Source organism: Alligator mississippiensis, chromosome 1 (assembly GCF_030867095.1).
Source record: "Alligator mississippiensis isolate rAllMis1 chromosome 1, rAllMis1, whole genome shotgun sequence".
NCBI lineage: Eukaryota > Metazoa > Chordata > Crocodylia > Alligatoridae > Alligator > Alligator mississippiensis.
The window spans coordinates 311,158,810-311,176,201 of NC_081824.1; the positions used below are offsets into that span (position 1 = coordinate 311,158,810).

The 17,392-nt window shown below is 46.0% G+C and overlaps 1 protein-coding gene across 13 annotated transcripts in view; it reads right to left on the reverse strand.

The window, feature by feature from the left end:
* Positions 1-17,392, reverse strand: part of GK (glycerol kinase) — a 358,525-nt gene that overhangs the window by 102,405 nt on the left and 238,728 nt on the right. The window contains exons 1-2 of one of the 13 annotated variants that reach the window (XM_019486303.2): positions 13,711-14,102; positions 9,032-9,229 (exon numbers count right to left, since the gene is read on the reverse strand). The exons of 11 other annotated variants lie outside the window; for them this stretch is intronic. The gene's annotated coding sequence lies outside the window, so the exon portion shown is untranslated. Of the gene's footprint in view, positions 1-9,031; positions 9,230-13,710; positions 14,103-17,392 lie in introns of those variants that run through there. One more of the 13 variants, XM_059720826.1, reaches the window with a different exon arrangement.

The following is a 17,392-nucleotide window of genomic DNA, read 5'->3' on the forward strand; positions in this document are numbered from 1 at the left end:
GGGAACTCTCTCCTGCACGCGGGTTCTTTATGCAGCAAAAACCCTCGCTGTGCAAGAGGCTCTCATGTGACAAGAAAATTCCATAGTGCCGAGGCACCAAAATCACTGGGTTATGACAGTAGACAGTTTGGGAGCAACAAAAATGATTAGGGGGGATTTGATAAGGGTCTTCAAATACCTGAAGGGCTATTGCAGAGAGGATGGAGATGAGCTTTTCTCTGGGACTGTAGAGGACAGGACTAGGAATAATGGCCTCAAACTGTAGCAGGGGGAGTTTAGATTAGAAATTAAAAAGAACTTTCTGATTGTGAGGGTGGTCAAGCATTAAAACAGTCTACCTGAGTAACTGTTGAATCTCCATTCTTGGAGGTTTTCAAGAGCAGGTTAGACACTTGGCTTGAATGGTTTAGTCAGGGGTGATCTTGCTTTAGCAGGGCCTGGTCCCTTCTGGCCCTACTTTCGTTCAAGCCTATATGCTCTAAAGCCTGCCACTCTTTTCCATGGTTCTGGCTATATGGGTTATTATTTTCTGTTTCAATGCCTGAACTTCCAAGTTTCTTACTGCTTCTATTCCTCTCTCTACATATGAACATGGGACTGGAAGGAACCACTTGGATCATCAAATCCAGCCTTGCTGCTAATGCAAACATTGTATCATACAGTCTCTTCCATAAACTTATTGAGCTCTGTCTCAGAACTAGTTACCGTATGTACTCAATTCCAAGACAAGGTTTTTTCCCCAAATTCAACATGGAGAAAACCAAGCCTCATCTTAGGACTGAGTATAAGACCATTCCAGCTGCAAACTGCAATGTATAGCTGAGCCAGGTTCCCTGCGCAGCTGGGAACAGTGGCAGTGGTGCATAGGTTCCTCCTTCCCTGCTTGGGCCCTCCACCCCCAGTCACGCCTGTTGTCTGGGAGCAGGCTGGAAGGAGGAACGTGCATACTGCCACAGCTGCTCCTTGAAGAGCGGGGCAGGAATGGCTCTGGAGCTCCCCCATGACTGTATCACCTAAGAATAGGTCTGCTCTAGCAGGGAGCTGTGGAGAGCAGCTGTGTAGGGTGCTGGGCTCAGCCAGGGACAGAGGCATACAGTCTCCTCCAGTGTCTGCTCCCTATCCAGATCCTACTCCAAAAGGAGCTCGCTGTCAGGAGGTAGTCAGGGAGGGAGGAACCTGCATACAATGCCATCTCCCTGGAGGGGTGGGGGGTGCCGGGTGTGCCAGGGGCGCAAGCACCAGTGGTCAGGCTGCCTACTCCAAATGCCACTTGTCTCCCCATTGCCTCCCCCCTCCACTTTGTGCTTTCCCCACTGATTGCATCCCTGCCACTGTTTTAAATACATTACAAGTAAATTAATATTTTTCTATGTCTAGAATCTAATTATTGAGGGATCATCTAAAATTTGAAGTAATCTTAGATTTGGGTAAATATGGTAAGATTTTGGGGAGGGGTGGGAGAGGGTTCTCTCTCCTCCCTCAGCCCACATTCAGATTGGGAGACTGTGACTGTGCCAGCACCTCACTGTTAAATGATCAGGAAACTACTTGTAATTCCCATACTAAATTTACTTATGGTACATTTATCCTATTTGTTCTTGCTCAAACATTGTCCTGTCATTTTTTCCCCACATAGTAGGCCCTACTATGTTTTATAGGAGTACTGTAGATAAGAATAAGCTCGGCTAGGCTTAGCCTGAGTTGTGTCAAGCAGATAACCTAAGGGAAGTAGAATTAAGGAACTGGCAACAAATGAGGACCAGCACAGATGAAGGTTAGGTTAGAACTAGGGTAGATGTGGAAGATGCAACAATAAGACAGAAGGAGGATATTTTTTAAATAATTTAACCACAGAATGATAAAATAAAGGTGTTTTTAGCAGGTCTACCTACCATATTTGAATTAAGCAGGTTTATACTATTGATAAGCGAATCAAATGGCAGTTCTCTCTTTCAGATGACATTCTTCTTGCACTGAAATCTTCAAGCAGAGGAACCTACCTGCACATGTTCAATACCCTTGTTTTTATGACATAGTCCCTGAAACTTAGATAGATAATGTTATCCCGACAGGTTAGCCACCTGTTCACGATTTTAAAACATGGGAGTATTAAGATAACTTTCTTTCCATTTCAGGTTTTGTAATATTCTCTCTTTCAGGTTGCTAATTATTTTATCGTGTGTAACCTTTTCAGCATTCTAACCATTTCATCATTTGTAATTTTTTCCGGGTTTCTAACCTTTGCAATTATCTGTAACCTTTCTGTTTTTAATTATTTTACTATTGGTAACTATCTTTTTTCCAGATCTTAAGAACATCTGATGGGCTGTAATGGTAATAATGAGAATTCTGTTATGAATCACTGGTATTGTATGGGTTTGTATTCACCTATGGTATTTCCAAATTCAGAGCTTTGTTAAAGTTTTCTTGTAACCCATTCTTTAGACTACTTGATTTTGTGGAACAAGACTCAACCCTCCCTTGATCCCTCACATTATAAATGGGGTTCACCTTTATAGAGAGCAGTCATAACAGCCCCTTGTCCTTGTTTTACTAGGCTAAACAACTCCAGCTCTTTTAGTCTCCTCTTGTATAAGCTCTCCATTCTCTTGATCCTGCTAGTATCCCCTCTTCTGCACCTGTCTCAGTTTGGGGTCCTTTCTTGACCACAGGTAACCAGAACTGCATGAAGCATCGCAGAGGAAATCTTATCACTACCTTATACAATGGCAACAATATTTCTCTAGTCTATATTGGAAATATCTCCGCTCATGCCTCCTAGTGCACTATAGTGCATCAAGTAGTGCAGCAGGGCCAACATTTTTGGCAGGCATGCCACAAAACGTACCAAACCTTCCCTGAGGGCTCTCTGCCCTATCTGTCCCCAAGTCCCCTGCTCCCTTTGTGATCTACTGTATGCTGTACAGAGGCTGCCCATGCCACTTGTGACACTTTGTAGCCCTGGGGTGGCCAAGTCCCCCACTAGCAGCTGCCTGGATCTTGCCTTGCTCACCCACTCTGGCCACTCAGGGTCCCACCCTGTGTGTTGTCTGCCACACCTTGATGTTATAGTTGGACTGGGAGGCTGCCCCCATAGGTCAGGAGGTTTTTGCTTTGGGTCCTAGATACTTATTTGGGTCAAGGCTCTTTTGGCCTTGGCCCATTTTTCTTTGGCTGGCCCCTCCACCCAAAGTCCACTGTCCCAGGACCCTAGGCAACCATGCCCCAGCTCCAGCCTTGCCCTCACAGGATATGTTCCCCTCAGCCCCAATCTCTCTTCACAGGCTCTGGGCCCCTTGACCCTGGTCAAGCATTCTGAGAGTTATAGAAAAGTAGGGCTGGAAGGGACCTCTCCAGAGGTCATCTAGTCCAACCCCCTGCCTGAGGCAGGATCATCTCTATCTACACCATCCCACACAATCATAATCTAAACACTACATAAGACTACCCTCAACCCCGACATGACATAGAACTGCCGCCCTAACCTGCCACATGTAAAGCAAGGGAACCACAGAAGCCACTGCCCTGCTTCTATAAAATGTTGTCAATATATGATCAAGAAGTCCCCCACCCTACAGAGGAAAGCAAACCCCCCACAGTTCATACCAATCTGACCATGGGGTAAAATTCCTTCCTGACTCCAAATATGGCAATTGATCTGACCCTGAACAGAGGGGCAAGACCCTCTAGGCAGGAGCTTCTGGCTTTTGTCCCAGCAGGAGGACTGGCACAGCCCAGTCAAACTCCCCAGCCTTGGCTGTAGCTAAACACCCAAGCCCAAGGGAGGCTTAAAAATACTCTGACACCGAGCTAAAAAAAGGGGAAGGAGCAAGAGCAGCCACAAAAGCCCAGAAACAGGGGAAATACCCATAGTAGAACACAAATAAAGCTATGCCTAGATCATCCCTGACCAGTGGCTGTCCAACCTCTTCTTGCACACCTCCAGTGATGTGCTCAGTCCACAACTTCCCTAGATAGTCTATTCCACTGCCTCGCTATTCTCACAGTGAATATATTTTTTTTTTCTGGATATCCAATCTAAATTTACTTTGCTGGAACTTCAAGCCAGTGCATCCTTCTCTCTGCCCCTTGCCTCTGGTATAGCCCTTCATGAGCTCTGGGCTTGTGGCCTGAGTCTTTTCTGCTGCATGCAATAGTCCTTCAGCTGATAGCAGCACTCCTCTGGTGACTGCTTGTGACCTTTAAGTTTCTCAGAGCTCACAACTGGGCCTTGGCCCTCTCAGCCTTAGCCCCCTTATGTTCCTTGGCCCCCACCCTCCTTAGAATGGTTTAGGGCCTGGGGTGCCCCTACACCCTTCATAGTGGCATTCTCCTTCTCTTCTACAGTTTCCAGTTTAAACTTCCACAACACAACCAAAAAAATACAAGCATCCACTTCCAAACTAAAGGTCTCCCCTTTCCCCACACTGGATCAGTGCCACACCATGATTATGAGCTTAAAAACAAAACCAAAATACTTAGCTCTGTTGTATGATGGTGCAGGGGCTTTTTTGCAGTCTAGAGTCCTTCCCCCTTATCCAGTCACACCCCTCTCTTCTGGGGCCTCAGCCACAGTCCTGACTTTATAAGGCCTCTGCCTCTATCTCTAGTTCACCTGGCCCACGACTTCTACCCCAGGCTAGCTAGTCAATTCCTGGCCACACCTGGGGCAGGCAGCCATTTTATTAATGGGCCTTCTGCTGCTATCAGCCCCTCCAGGCTGCTGAAGCCCAGCTGCTCCCTCTCTCCTTCACGGATTGGGTAGGGGCCCCATTATATATCTGTGCTGCAGGCCATCTACCCCTGAAGTAGTGCATCAAATTTACTTTTTTTTTTTTTTTTTTAATTGAGAATAATGCCAGACTTTATAGCAGCAGCAATTTTCAGCAGCAAACTTCTACTTTTTTGCTAAGGTCATTAATGAAATACTAAACAAGCCGGTCCTAAGACTGGTGCCTGCTGGACTTCACCAGCACTGCCAGCTGCTATATCTCCTTTAGCCAGGTTCTCATCTACATTACAATACTTCTATTCAGCACCATTTGAAGTAGTAATTCCCCACATGGTATAGCATAGCGTCAAACGCTTTACTAAAGCTGAGATAATTAATGTACCAATTTCTCTTTTGCTCGACTGTAATCACTTCCATTTCCAGACTTGTATTCCCATTATCTGACTTCAGCCCCATGTTCATCATCATCATCATCATCACTAGACTCTGTGGTAAAATATCCTTTTAGTTTTGGAAACACGTCCCCCCCCTTAAATTTCTACCTCCCCTTCACTACATGGTGGTTCAACCTATTCTTTCCTGGACTTTTTGTTACTTATATAGGCAAAGAGCCTTCTCCTATTTATTTTGCCTTTCCAAAAATCTAACTCATACCTCTGCCAGACATGCAGGTAAAGGTGCCATGGGATCTGGTGCACAATCCACACAATCACATTTCTTGCCAGGCCACGTGTGCATGGAAGGAGGTGCGGTTGTGGGATTGAGCATCAGATTCTGTTGCCCTGTGGGGTCAGGTCAACTCTCAGGACCTCAATATTGCGCTGTTAGACAGGGGGGTGTGACAATTGCACATATACAAACACAAATCAATTGAGTGCATATACACAGACACACTACCAACTCAGTCACATACACATCCAAACCAGCCTAGGCATATGCATACCTATCACCAAGTCAAGCACATATACTATACACCCCAGAAGTTAGATAAAAATCAATTGTCCATACCTGCACACTCAGTACACATACACAGATCACTAATTCGTATATCATGCACATAATGACAGTGTGTGTGTGTGTGTGTGTGTGTGTATTACATGAGTCATAGGTTACACAACAGGGCATGGGGAACAAGATGGAGACTTGACAAACAAAATGGAAGCTTGACATGACTTATGCTAACTTACATATGTAGGCCTAAATCATATAGTACCAGTAAAACAGTAATATAAAACAGTAAAAATCAATATAAACATAATAATTGGACAATATAAAGAAGGAGAAAAAACAAAAACAAAATACAACTTGCTACCAAAATAAAATGCTGAAGCTTATCCTATGTCTTAGCTCACTTATACTTATCTATAGGGAATATAGAGTGAGAGAAAAAGTCAGAAATGGTTGGGGAAGGGGAGGGAATGCATTTTAAAAGAAAAAAAAAAAGAAAAATGAAAAACTGCGGGTTTTGCTACAATCAAAATGCCTTATTGCCAGTGACGGGGGTTTCCCCTGCACCAGCAAGTAGCAAGCTCCCATGTCTGGTAGCTCCCTCAGCTGATGGGTGCAGGGGTACAACATGTATTCCAGTGGCTGGGAGCCCAGTCAGCTGATCTGGGCTCCCACCTGTGGGGACATACCATGTGCCTCTGAAGCTGGGAGCCCAGATCAAGCATGGGGCTCCCAACCACAAGAACACATGGTGCAACCCTATGGCTGGGAACCCTATCAGCTGACAAGGCTCCCTGTCACAGGGACAAACCTGACCAAACATTCAATCAATGGCATGACAGGAACCAGCCACAAAGTCATTAATATTTTTTGTGGAATAACTTTGTAGTTTATTCCTTGATTTATGATGCCATTAATTGCTTTAAAATGTGGCCAGTTACAATTTAAGATGTGATTAACTGGGTAATCATGTCTTAAGTATAACATGCAGCAGGGGCCACAGCCGGACTTTTGAGAACGAGTCCATAGATCCATGCCGACCCTTCTACTTGAAAAGAACTTCTCTACTTTATACCAACTTGATGGCCTGACTTCAAATTTTTCTTTTCCTTAGCCTAACAAGGGTTTCTCTCAACAAATTCTAATCTACAGCCTTTCAGAAACCTCTCCATGACAGTCTACAGTGTAAATCTATTGAAGACAGTATCTCCATTCAGACACTGATTTCATTCAAGTATCACTGTGGATAAGTTTTACTTAATCTGAATGCTTATTTTCATTATAGCTGAAATTTTTTTTTTTTAAAGAAGCAAGTAAATCCCCCGAAGAAACCAGTCATAACCAAAATAAGATATAGTACTCGGACAATACATTTATATTTAAGTAGCCTGCAAATTAAACTATCACTAGATGGCTCTATCTAGCTAGTGCATACATCTATCAGTGTAGCTGCTGCAATCAGCCCTTATATCACAGCAGTCTTCCTTGCATTTTTTTAAATGTTATTTGGAACATTGATGCCCTTTATTTTAAAAATCCCCTAAAGATCCCAAGTTACATATACATTTTATTATATTGAACTAAGGAACTAAAAAGGGAATACTCATCTGTTTCACAATTACATTTTTCAATAAAAAGCTCTATGCATTCACTACTATAACCGCGTCAAATCTAGAAGTACATTAGCAGCATAATGTAAGATTTCTCTTGTACAAAGACACTTAACAAGAAAAGCATCAGCATTACCTTACAGGAACTAGGGTAGGTAGGCAAATAGTTAACTCTTTCATAGTTCCAGTGAAATGAAAGTCTTACACTGTAAACTAGCTTCCCTTTAGAATTAGCTTGACAATAATGAATTATCCCAGAAGATCTGCCTATTTGGCTAATGGGGAGTCAAGAAGGGGGCTGCTTGCATTTTGAGTGGTCAGTTTTACAAAGGAGATATTCTCTCTTTTCCCCAAGATATAGGCAGACATAGTATCATCTCCTCTCATTACCTGGGATTCATGGAAAGTAACAAGTCTGGAGACGTGGGAACAGGGAAGGATCCAGCGCCACCCAAAACTGATTCCTGCTTCACCCAAAATTAGAAGGGGCTATCAGTGGCAGCATTTCTAATCGGGCAGCAGTGAGAGAGTCAATTGACTCACTATTTGCACCTGATTCCTTCTAAACTCTTCATTCCATAGGTGTTAATGACCCTCTCACTGTTTTAAGTCTTGAAGTTCCATTATTCAAGCTAGCCTTTCTTCTGCAATTCTCTTGTCTGTTCACTGCTCTAGGCAATGTAGCTCCTATTTTACAGCCTTTCAGGCTATTTTTAACTTATTCCAATAAAGTTATATTTGTTTTTGCATCAATCTTAAACTGAATAATATAGCCCTAGGCCCCTAGCATACTAGTAAAGCTTCTAGTGTCTTTTTTCCTGGAGAAAAATATGTGTTGTGTTACATGTGATGATGCACTTCACCACCTGCATCTTATTTCTTGTTATCTGATATGCATGAGAGGTTATATGCGTGCATAGATGTTATTAACAGCTTCAAACTTGTGACAAGGCACATGCTGTAATGCCCTGTGTCCAAAACTGGAAACAGGCCAGGTCACTGCTGGCAGTGCAGAAAGGATATTTAGGTCCCCACGCTATCTTTTGACTTAATTCCATAATGGTTAGAGCCAGGAGGCAGTATCAGGCTGAGAATCCAGAGCCAGAAAACATGGTTCAACACTGTGAGGAGCTGGAAGGTTTAACATAATAGCACAAGCAAAGAGCTAAGTAGAAAACAGGACTGGAGACTAGATTGTATGAGAGTTCAGAGCAGGTATATAGACAAAAGCAAAATCCAGGAGAGCAAAAAACAAGGCTGAAGTAGGGCAGGAACTGGGAGTGAAGATTTGAATCAGGAACCAGGAGTCAGGGGTGCAGGAGAAAAACATGCCTAGAGGATGGTCGCTGTCCAGAGACCTATGCACTAGTGAAGCATGAAAGAATCAAAATTCCTCTGGGAGTAGTGGCTTATGTTTTGGAGTTCAGCTGTCTGCATACATTAGGGCAATCAGGGACACCTGGAACAAATCAAGCTTTAAGCTTCATGTAGGCTGCTTACCCTTTACTCCAACAGCTTTCTGGGGACATGAGACATGTCCAAGAACTTACACAAACAACATATCAGTAGACAAAGGGCTAGGTTCTATCTCCTTTACACACCTAAGTGGCACTTACATGGCTAGCTAAGTGCAATTCTAGCAGCTTCTGGGTTGTATTTCTATGTTACAGAAGTAGATGGCCTAGTTGGTACATGCATAACTACCAGAAATAAAAGAGAGGAAGAGGGGAAATCCTCTCACCTTTCAGTCCGGGAGCATAGTGGTGCTTGTCTAAGGAGACTTTTGTGGCCTTGTGGATTGTGGTTTGGTTTTTCTGTGCCTAGAAATGTCATCTAAGCACTGAGATGTCCTGGGCTTTGCCATTAGCTTCTCAGCACCGCAGTTCTTCATTGATGCATAACAGTACTTCCCTACTTCCCAAGGGTGTTGTGTTGATAGCTAGGAAACATAAATAAATACTTCAAGCAAGCTGTGGCATCTGGCCCACAGAACTTTTGGATTCAGCCCTCAGACACAAGGCTTTTGGAGCATTTGTGGGGAAAGGTTGGCTGTGGGTGCTCTCCCTATGCCACTTCAGAGACAAGCAATGGTGTGGTCCTAGCACCCGCGCCCCTCTGATACAGAACATTCTGATCCACAGCTGGAAAAGATTGCCTACCCCACTTTACGGCCCCTTGTAACTTTCTCTATCCAAGGACTGGCTATGCCTTCTGGGGGACAAGCTACTCTTCACAGCAGCTGGAGAGGAAACTAAGGAACAAAATAGTCAGAACCCTTAATTCAGGTCTCTTGTGCTGGTTTTCTCCGGAGTATTATTGGCACCATGTTCACAGGTAGAACAGATAAAAAAGGATTTATTAGTAATCTTAATACAAAGCTGAAAAGTTAGGATTGAATTAAAGATATTGAGCAAGGAGTTACAGAGGGAAGGAGGGCTCACTTAGCAGGGAGATGGGACATTTATGGACATTGCTGTCCAGTGACATCCCCAGCGTGAATTCAGTAGACCTATTGGGCCTACATTTGGCCCCTATATGCCACACCTTTAGGAAAGCAAGCTACAGAAAAGACTGCTCTGCACATGTGCATCCAGATTTCAGCTCCTATACTTCCATGTGTCCCACATGTTGTCCTACTGGGCTAGATTTTGCCTCAGCTTCACACAGGCTTGTCAAGACGGGGTGTGGTGAGCAGCCCATTTTGGGCAACCAAGGGCAGAACCCCAGTCCTTGCATTCCTAGGAGCTGAAGAACAAGCCTTTCTTAGTTTCCACGAAGTTTGACAGGCAGCACCCTAAAAAGGTCAAGAAGGGACAGAGTACAGGACCCATGATATGCCAAGGTCCAAAGCTCGCTAGCCACATGGGGAGAAACAGGCTGTGTACTCTTTAAAGAGGTAGTGCAGTTTGCACTCTACCTATCCCGCTGCAGCGCTCCAAATGGCAGTATGCTCCTCTAAAGCAGAATGCCACCTCTGCTGCCAAGTAGGGGTGTCCCTACACTTTACAATCTAATCTATTGCAATCAGCAGGACCACTTGTCTGGTAAAGAAGACGAGGCTGAATCTAGCTTTCCATAAGTATGATTACTGTTCCACATTTTTAGTTTTTATTAAAAAAAAAAAATTCCGGGAATTTTTCGGGGTTTATCTTCCAAACATAAAAGCTGAGTTGAAATGGGGATAAAAGGAAGAAAAGAAAAAAAATTAGTTTAAACTGGGGAAAATAATATGTTCCTGTGGTGGTGAAGGAGGGAGGGAGTAAGGCTGCGACTAGGGCAAGGACAGGGGGAGGGTTGCGGTGCAGCCCATTGGCTGCTCCCGGGGCTGCAGCAGGGAGCAAAGAGCAGGAACAGTCAGTGGATGCAGGGCGTGGGGGCATGACTCTTGCTGCTACATGCACCATGGAAGGGCTGCAGGCTGGGGGGCTGTGCCGGGCTCTTCCCAGGGGGCGTGTGCCCCCAGCTCTGTGTGCAGGACAAGAGCAGGCTGCCTCTGCAGGCTGAGGCTAGTGGTGGTACGGGGTTCTTCCCATGCTTGGGGTGGGTGGCAGCCTGCCCCCATCCCACGCAAAAACCCAGGGGCACACACCCTCCGGAAAGAGCCCAGCGCAGCCCCATGGCTGGCAGCCCTCCTGGGATGTGCGCAGCAGCAAGAGCTGCACGCCACAGCTTTCTTCCCTGGCTGTGTTCGTGCCCCATCTGCCACTGCATCAGCCTGCTGCCAGGCTGCCCTGGTGTTTGTGGGGAGAAGGGAGTGACACGTGGCTGGTTGCAGAGGCGGGGAGACCCAACACCCACCCCAACCTCAGCACTGGTACTGGCACCACCTGCCCTACCCTGAGTCAGAGCTGGGAGCCCTGAGCCCCCAGGAAGCAACTCCAGCCCCGAGGGCCTGTGTGGAGTGGCTGGGTGCAGCACCCACCACAGGGGGCAGGGCCGGGCTCTCCAGCTTGCCCCGCACACAGTGGGGCTCTCAGCTCCCAGCACCTGTAGCAGGCCTGCAGCTGGAGCTGCTGGGGTGCAGCTGGGACTCGCTCACCCTGGGAGTGATTCCTGTGGCCCCTCCCACCCTGCCCGGGGTCAGAGGTGGGAGTTCTGCACCCTTGGGCAGCAGCTTCAGCCACCCCCCCCCCCCCCAAACCCCATGAAGCCATTGCCACCACCACCCCACTCTGCCCCCTGCTCTGGGTGTGGCTGCCACCACCCCTGCCCCCGCCCATGTCCATCCAAAAACCTGTGCCTCAGGTAACTGGCACTTTTTACTGGCACCCTCCATTTTCTACTTGTGCCAGTTAACAGGAATCTTACTGTACCTGGTAAAATATTATTGAGTGAACTGAAAAATGAGTGTAAATCAGTAAAAGCCAAATAACTTCAATAAAAAAAAATCAGGCAATTTATCGGTGAAATTCGGTTAAAACCAAAAACATGGAACACTAAGTAGGATGCAAAAGTGGAGTTCCTTGAAGGGTGACAGAACTAGTTAAGTCACTGAAAGAAAAAGGGGATTGTAAAGAAAAAAAAATCTGACATGAATGAACTGGTACAATAGGAATAGTAGGATTTTTCTTCCCCCTTCATACATATCAATAAGTAGGAAGAAGACTATGAATAGAAAAGAAAGTATTATTGTTCATTCATTACAGCTTAAGCAGGTGGCAGATACAAAAAAAGTAGACCCTCTTACACTTAAAGGGCCTAGTCTTGCAGTCTTTCTTCAGCAGGGCTTCTTTCAGAGGAACAAGTTTCTCAGACCATGGCTTTCTTCCTGGCTTCCACAGTTTTGTAACTGTATAACTAACTACAACTAAATGCTGTCTAAGTGAGCAAATAAAAGGTTTATGCAGATCAAAGGGGGGAAAAACCCATAAATATAAAAAGGGAATATATCCTAAAGCCATGGTCACCAGTCTTTTAAGACTGTGGGGTGGATGGACTAAGGTCAGAGATGGGCAACAGTGGGGCAAGCACTAGGATCCAGCTGCTGCTCCTGCTTTTCTCAGCAGCAGCATGAGGAAAGCTGCCATTGCTTTTCTTCGTGGCATCAGGGGAAAGCTACTGCTGCTGCCCACCCCCCTGCCTCTGAGTGCCACAGAAGCCCCACATCTGTGGGCCAGATCAAATGGCTGTGCTGATGGGATCTGTCCTGCAGTCTGTTGCTTGCCAGTGCTTTAGATTAGGCCAAGCTTTAGATTCACCAAACTTTAGATTAGGCCCTTGAATGCAACAACCATTGAAAAATATTACTGAGTTGCATATAAAATAGGGACAGGCACAGCAGCAGCTAAAGGGTCTGTTGGGTTTTTTTTTTTATACAGTCTTGTGCATAGGAATAGAGGAATCAACAGTAAACAGATGTTTAAGTAAATGGCACAATATTTCACCTACATTAATTTGCTTTCCATTACCAAGAGAGGAAGAGGAGAATGAGAGAGTGTACAGGATGGCAATATTTCTTTCTCACTGGATGATCACTGTTGTTTTACTTCAGGAATGTATTAAATGCATGTAATTACTGAAGTGTGAATGGAATATTGGGACACAATCAAGAACACAGTATATCAGACAACTTGAAATATCATTGATTTTGTTAATGCATGTCCACACTTCAGCTAATTATGATTTCTACTCTTTAGCAGCTTAAGGAATTGAAACATTTTCCTGTCCTTTTTTCCTAAGGACTGAAAAGATTCATAGCACCCCCTTGTGTGATATTGCATACAATCAAAAGTGGATGAGACTATAAATAGAGGGTATGCAACTGTAACCTTTTCATATCCGGAGTCCAGTTAACAATATACAATCACTCAGTAGGATTAGACTAAAATTGGTTTGGCTACTAGACTGCTGATCTTCCAGGGTTCACATCTGTTCTGTATAACTGGAATATATGCACAAGAAATGGGCATCTAGAGGTTGAATCTATTTCTTACACTTAATGCTATTCATAATAATAACCAAAATGTATGTTGTGTTTTTTCAACTCACATGGTCCCAGAATACTGTATAAAACTTTATAAATGCAAATAGCATTTGAATCACAGCTGAAATGGAGACACCTGCCTAGTGTGACAACACAGGCCCAGCTTCCTCCCAGATTTGTGAAGAACTTCAGTCATGTAAAGTTCAGTGTGCTGGAATCTGTAGTAGCATAAATAAGTTCTGGCCTTACAGGGTAGCATTATTACCCACAAAATGTAGGCAGGATTGGCTGGGTAACAAGCATATCCAGGGGAATCAGGAATTAATTATACAGGTATGCTCCTTTAGACAATTCCAACAGATTGGCGTTACAAGCTTGAATTATAACTGTCCTCCAAGAGGAAATGCAGTTGACTAAACACAATACATACACATGGTCACAAATATTCTGAACCAAATTTAGAAAGGCATCTGAAGAACTTTTTAAGATGCTGTTACCTGCTCAGTTTTCAGAACCCCACACTCCTCCCTGCAGAAATCACACCCGCCTAAGGAGAGGGAGCTGTGTGACATGGGTTATATCAGCTTAGACTCCTTCCAATGTATGCACCTTCAAATATGGCCTTCAGAATGCTGTACTTAAGAACAGATTACAAATCAGAGTGTGACAGTTCATATATAATCATTTCTTCTGTTTGAAACTAATCCTTCAGAGGTCCTATGTGAAGGTGAAAGAGGACACTAAGAAGCTAAAACAAAATGGGCACCCCTATACCAATTCTTGCCATCACGGAATATCATGGTTTTAACGTTCAGTAGGGCTGTACGAAGCTTTGGTAGCCGATTCGATTTGGAAGCGATTCGGCCCAATTCGGGGACCAAATCTGAATTGAATCGGGAGACCAACTAAAAGCTCCGAATTGATTCAAAGCATCCAAATCGATTTGGAAAAGCTTTGGAAAAGATTCAGCCAATTCAGAGATTTGGCCATAGACTAAACAGGCAGCTGATAGCTGCCTCCAGCTGGTAAGTCTGTTGGGGTGGGGGAGGGAAGGAGCATGGGGGAGGGAGGGATTGGAGTTGGGGCTAGGACAAGCTGCCCCAGCCGGGGCGGGGGAGGGCTTTACTTGGGGAAGGGGATGGGGGTATGTGGGATGTGGGCACGGGAGCACTGGGAGCAGGGGCTCTGCCCTGCTGTTGCTTGCCTAGCCAGGGTAGCAGGGAGGGGCGGGATGTGGGCATGACTTGCTCTAGGCAGAAGGGGGCAAGTGGCAGCAGGGCATAGACCCCATGGCTCCCTCCACTGGGGCAGACACAGGCACACCTGGAGGAGCCACAGGAGAAGCCTCCATGGCTGCCCTGCCCGGCCCCATCCCCCACCCGGTGCCAGCCTCCCAGCACTTAAAAAAAAAATGAAAAAAGCCCCGCACTCAGCAGCTCTGGCAGTGGTGATTGGGGCCTCTGGGGGCTCATGGCAGAGCCCCCCCCATGCAGCGCAGGGCAGTGGGAGCAGCGGGGATTGCCTCCCCTCCACTTGGCACCCACACAGCAGCTGCCCAATGGTGTGGGTGCAGCGTGGCTCAGCAGGGCACTGCACACTGTCTGGGAGCTGTGGTGGGTCCACGTGTCAGCTAGAGCCAGGTACCACTCAGCCCCAGTGGCCCCAGTTCCCAGACAGCGTGCAGCACCCTGCCAAGCCATGCTGCACCCACATGATGTGATAGCTGCTGCACGAGTGCCAGGTGGGGGGGGTGAACCCCACTTCCCTGCGCTGCATGGGGGGGCATTGCCATGAGTGCCCAGAGGCCCCAGGAGCCACTGCCAGAGCTGGTGAGTGCAGGGATTTTTTTTTTTTAATTGCTGGCATGTTGAGGCCAGGTGGAGCAGCCATCAGGAGTGGGGCTGGGTGGTGGTGGGAAATCAGGAAGTGGGGGCTGTGTGGGGGGGGGGGGGCTCTGCAATGTGGCCCCAGAGCCTCCATACCCCTTGCTACTGTTGGTGATTGCTGTTTTTTTGTTTGTTTGTGTTTTTTAAATTCCTGGACTGCTGGGGCTGGGCAGGGGGCCATCAGGGGCAGGGCCGGGTGGTAGGGTGATCGGGCAGCGGGGGCCGTGTGTGTGTGTGGGGGGTGTCTGCCAGGAGGCCCAAGAGCCCCAACAGCCCCTGCTATCGCCAGTGAGTACAGGGCTTTTTTTTTCCCTTTTTTTTTAAAGTGTTGGGAGGCTGGGGCTGGGTGAGGGATGGGGCTAGGCAGGGTAGCCATGGGGGCTTCTCCCATGGCTCCCCCTGCCCAGGGAAAGCCAGAGGGGCCGTGGGAGAACTTGCAGCCACCCGGCTGTGCCTGTCTCTCCCCGGCTGATCCGAATCACCAAATCTCTCTGAATCAGCGCCGAACCTTCCAAAGTTGATTTGGTTGAATTGATTCAGGACAGTGATCCAAATCTCCAAACTGAATCACTGTCCTCTGAATCGGCCAAATCTGAACCAAACTGAATACTTCCCTATTTGCACAGGCCTAATGTTCAGTCTCCTCTACAAGAAATTATAGTACTAAAATTGTCTTTTTTCTTATCGCTACATTAGGATAAACAAGAATGTCTTGATATTTTGGAGGTAGTTAAACGTTTCTCCTACCTTGGTAGCCACCTCTCTCAGAGAGTGAACTTTGATGAAGAGATCCAGCACAGGATCCGCTGTACAAGGCCTCCTTTGGAAAATTGTTTCAGCAAGTCTTTATTGATCACAATCTTCAGAAAGACACACGATTTAGGTCTATAATGTAATCATGATCCCTACCCTCATCCATGAATGTGAAAAATGAGTGACCTACCATCATTATCTCAAAAGCCTAGAAAGGCAACACAAATGATGCCAGCATCTTTGCTGAAGCCAATGTTACCAACATTGAATTGGTGATCCTCAAGTACCAGCTTCGCTGAACCAGACATTATGTGCAGATGCCTGACTCAACTCCCCAAACAAATGCTTTGCTCCCAGCTTAGTTATGGCTAGAGATCTTTCAGTGGCCAGAGGAAATGCTACAAGGACACACTGAAGGCATACCTCAAGAAAACAGACATGGACATCAAGAGCTGGGAGGAGCTGGCAACCAACTGACTCCAATGGCACTGCAACCTTAACCAAGTGGCTGCCCATTTCAAGGTAAAGCATCTTGCCCTCAAAGCAGAGAAGAGGGAGCAATGGAAGGAAAAGGAGAGAAAGTCCAGCCTACAGGCTACTCTTCCCCCAAGGAAAGACTTGCAACTTCTGTGGATGGATATGTAGCTCAAGGACTGGACTCTTAAGTCACCTCAACTCCTCTGCCTGTGAGTTTCCCTCTGGAGTCATCACTGGGGCACAGGCATAAGACATACAGAGATGAAGTGGAAGGAAGCAGCAGGGGTAAAATCAGAACCATGGAACAAGGAAACCAGGGGGAAGGCACCTCAACCAGGGAAAGGAGGCACTGGCAGAGACACAAAAGGTAAGAAAGGAAAAGGTGGAGAGAGTGGGGCTGAAGGAGGCCAAAAGGGCCAGGTATCCCTGGCTCCCCTTCCCACTCTAGTAATGGGGAGGGTGCGGGGCCCTATTACAGCTATCAACTATAGGGAGCTTTGTAGAACTATTGAAAAGAAAGTGATGTAGAAACATAGGGGGAAAAAAGGCTGGAATGGAACTCATGAGGTCATCCAGGCCAACCCCCTGCTCAAGGAAGGATCATTCCTGACTAAACTATTCCGTACAAGTGCTTGCTTAACCTATTTCTATAACTATACAAGCAATCTTGTCACACAGCTACAAGGCATATTGCCCCAAAACACCAAGAGTACCTTAACCTAGCACAGGTAGAGCAAGGGAACATAAAATTGAGAAGTAGAGAATTTGTTATAATTAATGCAAGGAAATGTTAGTATCTTCTTCCCTCTCAGGTAGTTATCCAAGGAAAGATAATTGACAGCATGCATTTATAACCTCTCATTTCTCTGAAAAGAAATGTAACAATTCACAATATCACTCAGTTTGACCTCTTGGTATGCAAACAGAGATGCCCTGTTGGTCATATACAGAGCCAAGTTCACCCCATGCAGGTCGGAAATACTGTTATTGGCTCCAGCAGGTTTAATTATAGCAGGCTTGAATTTGGCCCACTAAATGCCTAGTATTGGTGAGACAGCAGGAA